At 36.9% G+C, this 6,000-nt stretch overlaps 1 pseudogene; it reads right to left on the reverse strand.

Annotated features, from left to right (window-relative positions):
* Positions 1-4,426: 4,426 nt before the first annotated feature.
* On the reverse strand, positions 4,427-5,382 carry LOC119540653 (annotated as a pseudogene).
* Positions 5,383-6,000: the final 618 nt, after the last annotated feature.

Consider the following 6,000-nt stretch of genomic DNA (forward strand, 5'->3'; position numbering starts at 1 on the left):
ATTGAGGTAGCAGAAGCAGGGTGCCCTTTGGGGAACTGGTGCCGAATAAAAATTTTGGCATCTTCAAAAAAAAACAGTCTTTTACTTTATGCTCTGCTTTATTTTATTGTTAGAATTTTTTATTCTTATTAGAGAGGAAATTTTCTATTTTTTCTCTTCTCCCTTCACTTTGTTCCACTAAGTCTAATTAATAGTATTCTTTCTTAATGTTTAGTTTTTTTGCTCTTAAATATGTAAACATGCTTATTACTTAATTTATTTTTAATGTTTTTATTGCCTCCTAGCTCTGATAAAATGTTAACCGGCAATCATATTCTATGTCCTAACTTTTTTCCCTCTGCTTTCAAAATTTTGAAAACTATTTTATTCTGACATAAAAAAGTTATATTCTTTTGTCACCACTTTCTCCCATTGGTTTTTGTGTTCTGCAGTTAAATATATTAAATGCTCATTTCTAGTCTTTTTGCTGGATTTCTCTAGTCATAATGTAGTTGGTAGAAGTTATATATCCAGTGATTCCTTCAAGAAAAAGTCTTGAGAAAAATATTACCAAAGTTCTTGCATGTTGAAAACTGTTTATATGCAGTGTTTATAACAGAGGTTTGTAGAATTTGGTTGGATATAAATTTCTAGGCTCAAACTTTTTAACTTAATGTGTTGTAAATGTTGTTCAATTACCTTCTGAGACTGAATGTCACTACAAAAAATTTGACTTTCCTTTACACAGAGAGTGATTTTATAATATATCTTAAAAAATGAGATACTTTTGATACATAATAGAGCAATAGCCACTCAGTGTGCTGGGAAAACAGGTACAACCCAGGACTCTCCTCATTAACTTGGGATGTAGGGGTTCCTAACTCATCAGTGTGCTTTCATTTGTGGAGAACTGAGTTTGTTTTCTTCAGACAACTTGAATTATGGGAATGTTGGATGTCTTTTGAAGATGTATATTTCAATTATTTTATCTCCAATATATCAAACATTTTGAGAATTTCCATTTCATTTTCTTCTCAACAACCCTTACTGTGCTTTCCAGTGCTTAGTCTCCTTATTACCCTTTCCAATTTTGTCTTCATTTCTTTTATGTGTGTGTGTGATTTTTGTATGTTTTTTTTGTGAGTTCTACCAGCTCATGTTTCATGCCCAATTATTTTTATATAAACAGTAAAAGAGGGTATTCCTACCAATCAGAGTTAGAATCTACATTAAAACAAACACCATAGTATTTAAATAAATATTTCACCAACTGTTGGAGACATAATGATAAACTCAGAAAAATAGTCATACATAGAGTCACCATATATCCCTACAAAGAGATCTATTTCCCAATGCCAGGAATTTGACTTGTTTTTAAGTTTCCAGATATCACTTACTAAAGTTTAGTACACATTAGATGATGAGGAAAAGTTCAATAAGAATAAAATACAAAATGATCCAAACCTCTTTTCTGACCATAATGTAATAAACTGGAATTAATAACTAAAATAAACACAAAGTCCTGGCAATTAAAAAACTGTGTCTTAAATGGCTCTTGGGTATAATAGAAAATTATAATTGCAATTAAAACATAGAAAATAACAATAATTAGTACATTCTTTATTAAAACTCATGAGGTATAACCAAAATTTTACTCAGATGAAAATTCATAGTCTTAAAAGTCTCTGTTATTAAATGAAAATGAAAATAAAGCAACACAACTTTTAGAACAGAAAGTTAGAGAAAGAACATGAAAGTTATCTAAGAGAATATAAAAGGTACAATTATACTTGAAATCAGAATCAATACATTGGACTATCAAAATAAATAAGACAATGAAAATGCTGGGTTGATTCTTTGAAGTGCAAAATAAATTGTCAAATTACACATTTTTTAAAGGACAGATAATTTCTATACTTTAAAATTTTTTCTAGAGTATTACAGAAGGTGAGAATATCATTAGCTGAATTTCGTCTAATTATGTATAATAATGAGGCCAACCCTGAGCACCCTTTAAGAAAAACAGAATCATCTCCCCAGCACTTCTCTCTCTTATTTTGCTATTTCTATAATCCTTAAAAACTTTTAACACACTATAGATTTTATTTATTTAAAATTTTTATTGTTTATTTTCTCTTCCCCAGCCTCAACTAAAACAAAGTCCATAAGGGTAGGGATTTTGTCTAGTTATTCACTAGAACAGTTCCTAGCATATTGCAGGTGCTAAATAAATTTTTGCTGACTAAATGAATAAAAGTAATTTGGCCTTTGCAGTGACAGTAACAAGTAAATAAAATATATAGAAATGCTCAAAAAATGAAATCATTTTATTGTTTAGTCCTACCCTATTTACAATGAGGAGACAGAGAGAAGTGGAATTAAAGTGATTCTCTAAAATCCCAGAGTCATATAGATGAAAGAAGAACTATAGTTTTTAGGTTCCTAGTCCATTTGCTTTTTCACTATACACATGGCATTTCTTGTTCCAAAACTGAGCAACTGATCTTATAATTTTCATCTGACTGGCACATCAGATTCAAAATCTGTCCACACATAATATAAAAATTCCAAAGCACAGGAAAATGAATATGCCAGCAATATTTTCATAGCTAGTTAGTAGTGGAGCTGCTGACTCCACCCTCATCTGCTGGGCCCCCACTCCCTTTACACACAGAGCCATAAACCATAACAATAATCAATGTTCATTCACCACTGTATTTTACCTTTTAATTATAAAGTCTTCTAAAGGCCTCAAATCACAAGCCTTTTTGCTAAAGTTTTATTAGTTATCTCTTTTTGGCTAGAGTTCATCCTCTAGTAGTTTCCTCAAAAGGGCTCATGTGAACAATGCTTTCTAACTCTTGCTTGTTCAAAACTGTTTGTAGCTGTTCTATTTAAAGGAAAGTTTGACAACTTTGTTCCCTTGTATGTCATACTTGTTTCTTCAGTGTCTTCTGGCATTGAATGTCCCTGTGAAGAAGTCTGATGCCAAACTGATTTTCTTCCTTTTTAAGTGACTTAATCTCTTTGTATATCTGATAATAAATAATTGGCATCATGTATCTTTAAATCCATATGTTTATAGCACATGTGCTAGTGTTGACTTTGGGCTATTTTTTCTCTATATTTTAAATTTCTGCTTCATTGGTTTTGACTTTCTTCTTAGGAGTCTCCAATTATGGTATGATATATGCCTATCATCTATATTTACATTTTCCCCCAATACTCCCTCTCTCTGCCTTCATTTACATTTTATTTTCTTCATCCTCATTTCTATCCATGTAACTCTTATTGGGCTCTCCATGGTGTCTAGTCTCCATTGAGTTTTCATAATTTTGTCTTCATTTCTGAAATGATTTGATGTTTACCTTTTTTCTTGAATTGTGCAAGTTCCTGCTTCCAGAGCCTCTTTTTTGTGAGTATCATTCCGTGATATTTTATTTCTGCTCTACTATCTTTCTTCATCTCTATAATTTTTCACTAAGTATGTTGTGTTACAATTTTCATCTACTTTGTGGTGACTATTTTTTTCTGGTGAGTTTTCCTCATCCATGGAAATGTTTTCTCTTTTTTCACTTTTTTTCTTATTTTTGCCTTTGTATGCATGCTGTGTTTATTTCCTATTTTGTTAATAATAGTGGAATACATTGTATTTTCTTGGAGAATTAATAGGCACTTATCACAGATTGTAAAATGGGGCCAGAGTAGCTTTCCAGATATCACTATGGAAAAGCTCCCTCCCTTCAGAGTGATGGAGTCTTTCTTTGTAGGTACACCTCCCTTGATTCTCAGAAATTAACCTGTTTTCAGATGATCTCTGCCTCCAACCCTAGGCATTCCCAGTTTTCCACCCAGGGACATGGGCCTTGCTTTCCACAGTGATACACTCATACCACCCCCCCCCCACACACACACACCACCCCCACACCTTTCTTTTCTTAACACCGTCTTCAGTCTTTAATAACTTATAGTCAAATGCTAAAAAAAATTCTCAATAACAATAACACAGTAGATATTCACACTTATAAAAAGGGTTGGGATCTACAGACAAAGGACAGGTTCTTGGCACTTTTACACAGACTCAAAAATAAGATTATTATGACTGGTATCTCCAGAAAAACAGCCTGGGGAGACCCCCCAATCTCCAGGGAAGAAAGAGATCCCAAATACATTTCCTAAGCAACTTTCCATCTCCCTCCAAAATTCAATTAAAATGCCAGAGAAGAAAAAGGAGAAACAGGGTCTAATAAAGACACACCTTTAGGTCTACATAATCCTGCAGCCCCTACTTCTACAGAGGAAAGGATGAGGCACAAAACGAAGCACCAAAACAGGACTCCCAGGGCACTCCTCAGTCTTTCGTTAACGTGGACAGGTCTTAAATCCCAAATGCCGCCTAGATGCCCAACTGTGCAGACCCCACGAGGTGGGGAGGCAGCGGCCTGGGTCACTGTCTCTTCTTGTGTGCTCAGGCCTCCGTCCTCTCAAGGTTCATTTCCCACAGGCTCTTGAGGCCCTGCAGCAGGCCCAGCCCATTGACGGCGCTGCAGCCCTGCACCTGGGTGAGCGCGGCGGCCGGCATCTTGCAAAGCACCAGCCTCTCCTCCACCTCGGCGTTGCTCAGTGCCCACCGCTGCTCTCGCTTGTTGACCAGCATCAGCGTGAACACATCCTGGTTGTCCGTCGCCCAGCTGATCCGCTGTAGCTCTTCCTTGTTCCTTGGCCTGCTCGAGCTGTTCGGCCTAGCCTATCCGCTGCGTGTAGGAGCTCCACAGCAGTTGCAGGTGGAAGATGATGCCGTAGGGGTCCCTCCAGGGGCACCGGATCTTTTCTGTGTTGAAGCCGTGGATAGGGATGCACTAGACAAATTCTTTGAACTTGAGGCAGTAAGGGAAGGAATCTTTATAGCCCAGTCCATCCGGATGGCCACGACGTGCAGGACCTGAAGGTAGGGCAAGAAGACAGAGGTGGTGGGCACCTTCTCAGTCAACTGGTTCCCCAGGGTGCGCTCCGGGGAAGTCACTCGGGGTCTTGGGGCTCCTGGGGCTCCCGGTAGAGGCTTGAAATGGTAGTTCCTGGGACCATAGCTGGGTTACCTTCTGTCAGCTGCTCTCTGCCTGTATCTCTCTAGGCCAGCGACAGGAGCCGCCAAGCGAATGCCTCTGGATGCACACACTTTTTTTTTTTTTTTTTTTTTTTTTTAAGATTTATCTTTTTTTAAGATTTCCTAGATTTGTCATCTCCCTTCCCTACCCTCCTTTCCATGGACTGCAAACTCTGCTTCTCCCTGTGCTGGGGACCTATTCCTGCCAACTGCACGGAGCATTCTCCTGGGAGTGGACGTCTGATGGCATGAATGAGCCCTGCCACTATCGTGTTTGTGTTCTTTACTGCAGGCAACATTCTCAGTCTCCTGTGCATATCTCTGCTTGTCCATTTAGTTTCAGTTGCCAGTGGCCATGCGCACATGAGTTTGTGGGTATGCTCTATTTCTGTGTTTTAGTAACTATGTGCTTAAGGTTTTTAATCTTTCTCCTTCATTTGCCCTGTGTGTTTTCCAGTAGGACCATTCGGAATTAAGCCACCATATTCCTAGTAAAAGAAAATGTCTCTTCCCTGAGTTTCACATTTCTGCTTTATAGTCTTCCTTAATATTTGCTACAATTTATATTATATATTAATCATATAAATATTAATTCTTGGTAGACCTTTTATAAGAGTTTCTGTCTATTTTGTTGTAACTTTTTCTGTTTTTTTTTTTTTTTTGTCCTGATGGTCTTTCATGTTTATCCAAAAATTTCCCCACACATTTTATTGACATTCTACCTCTTTTTTCTTTGTTTCTTTTTTTTTTTTAATATCTTACAGTAGGAAAGTGAGTTTTCTTGGAAGAACCTTTTTAAGGATATTCTTGCATCTGGGGGAAAATAGTAGTTTCCAGGCATTGTAATTATAAGGTTCCTTCTTTGTTGCTACAGAGATGCATACGCTCTTTTTTCAGATATGATGCCTCCGTGTAGT

Source organism: Choloepus didactylus, chromosome 7 (genome assembly GCF_015220235.1).
Source record: "Choloepus didactylus isolate mChoDid1 chromosome 7, mChoDid1.pri, whole genome shotgun sequence".
In the NCBI taxonomy this organism is placed as follows: Eukaryota; Metazoa; Chordata; class Mammalia; order Pilosa; family Megalonychidae; genus Choloepus; species Choloepus didactylus.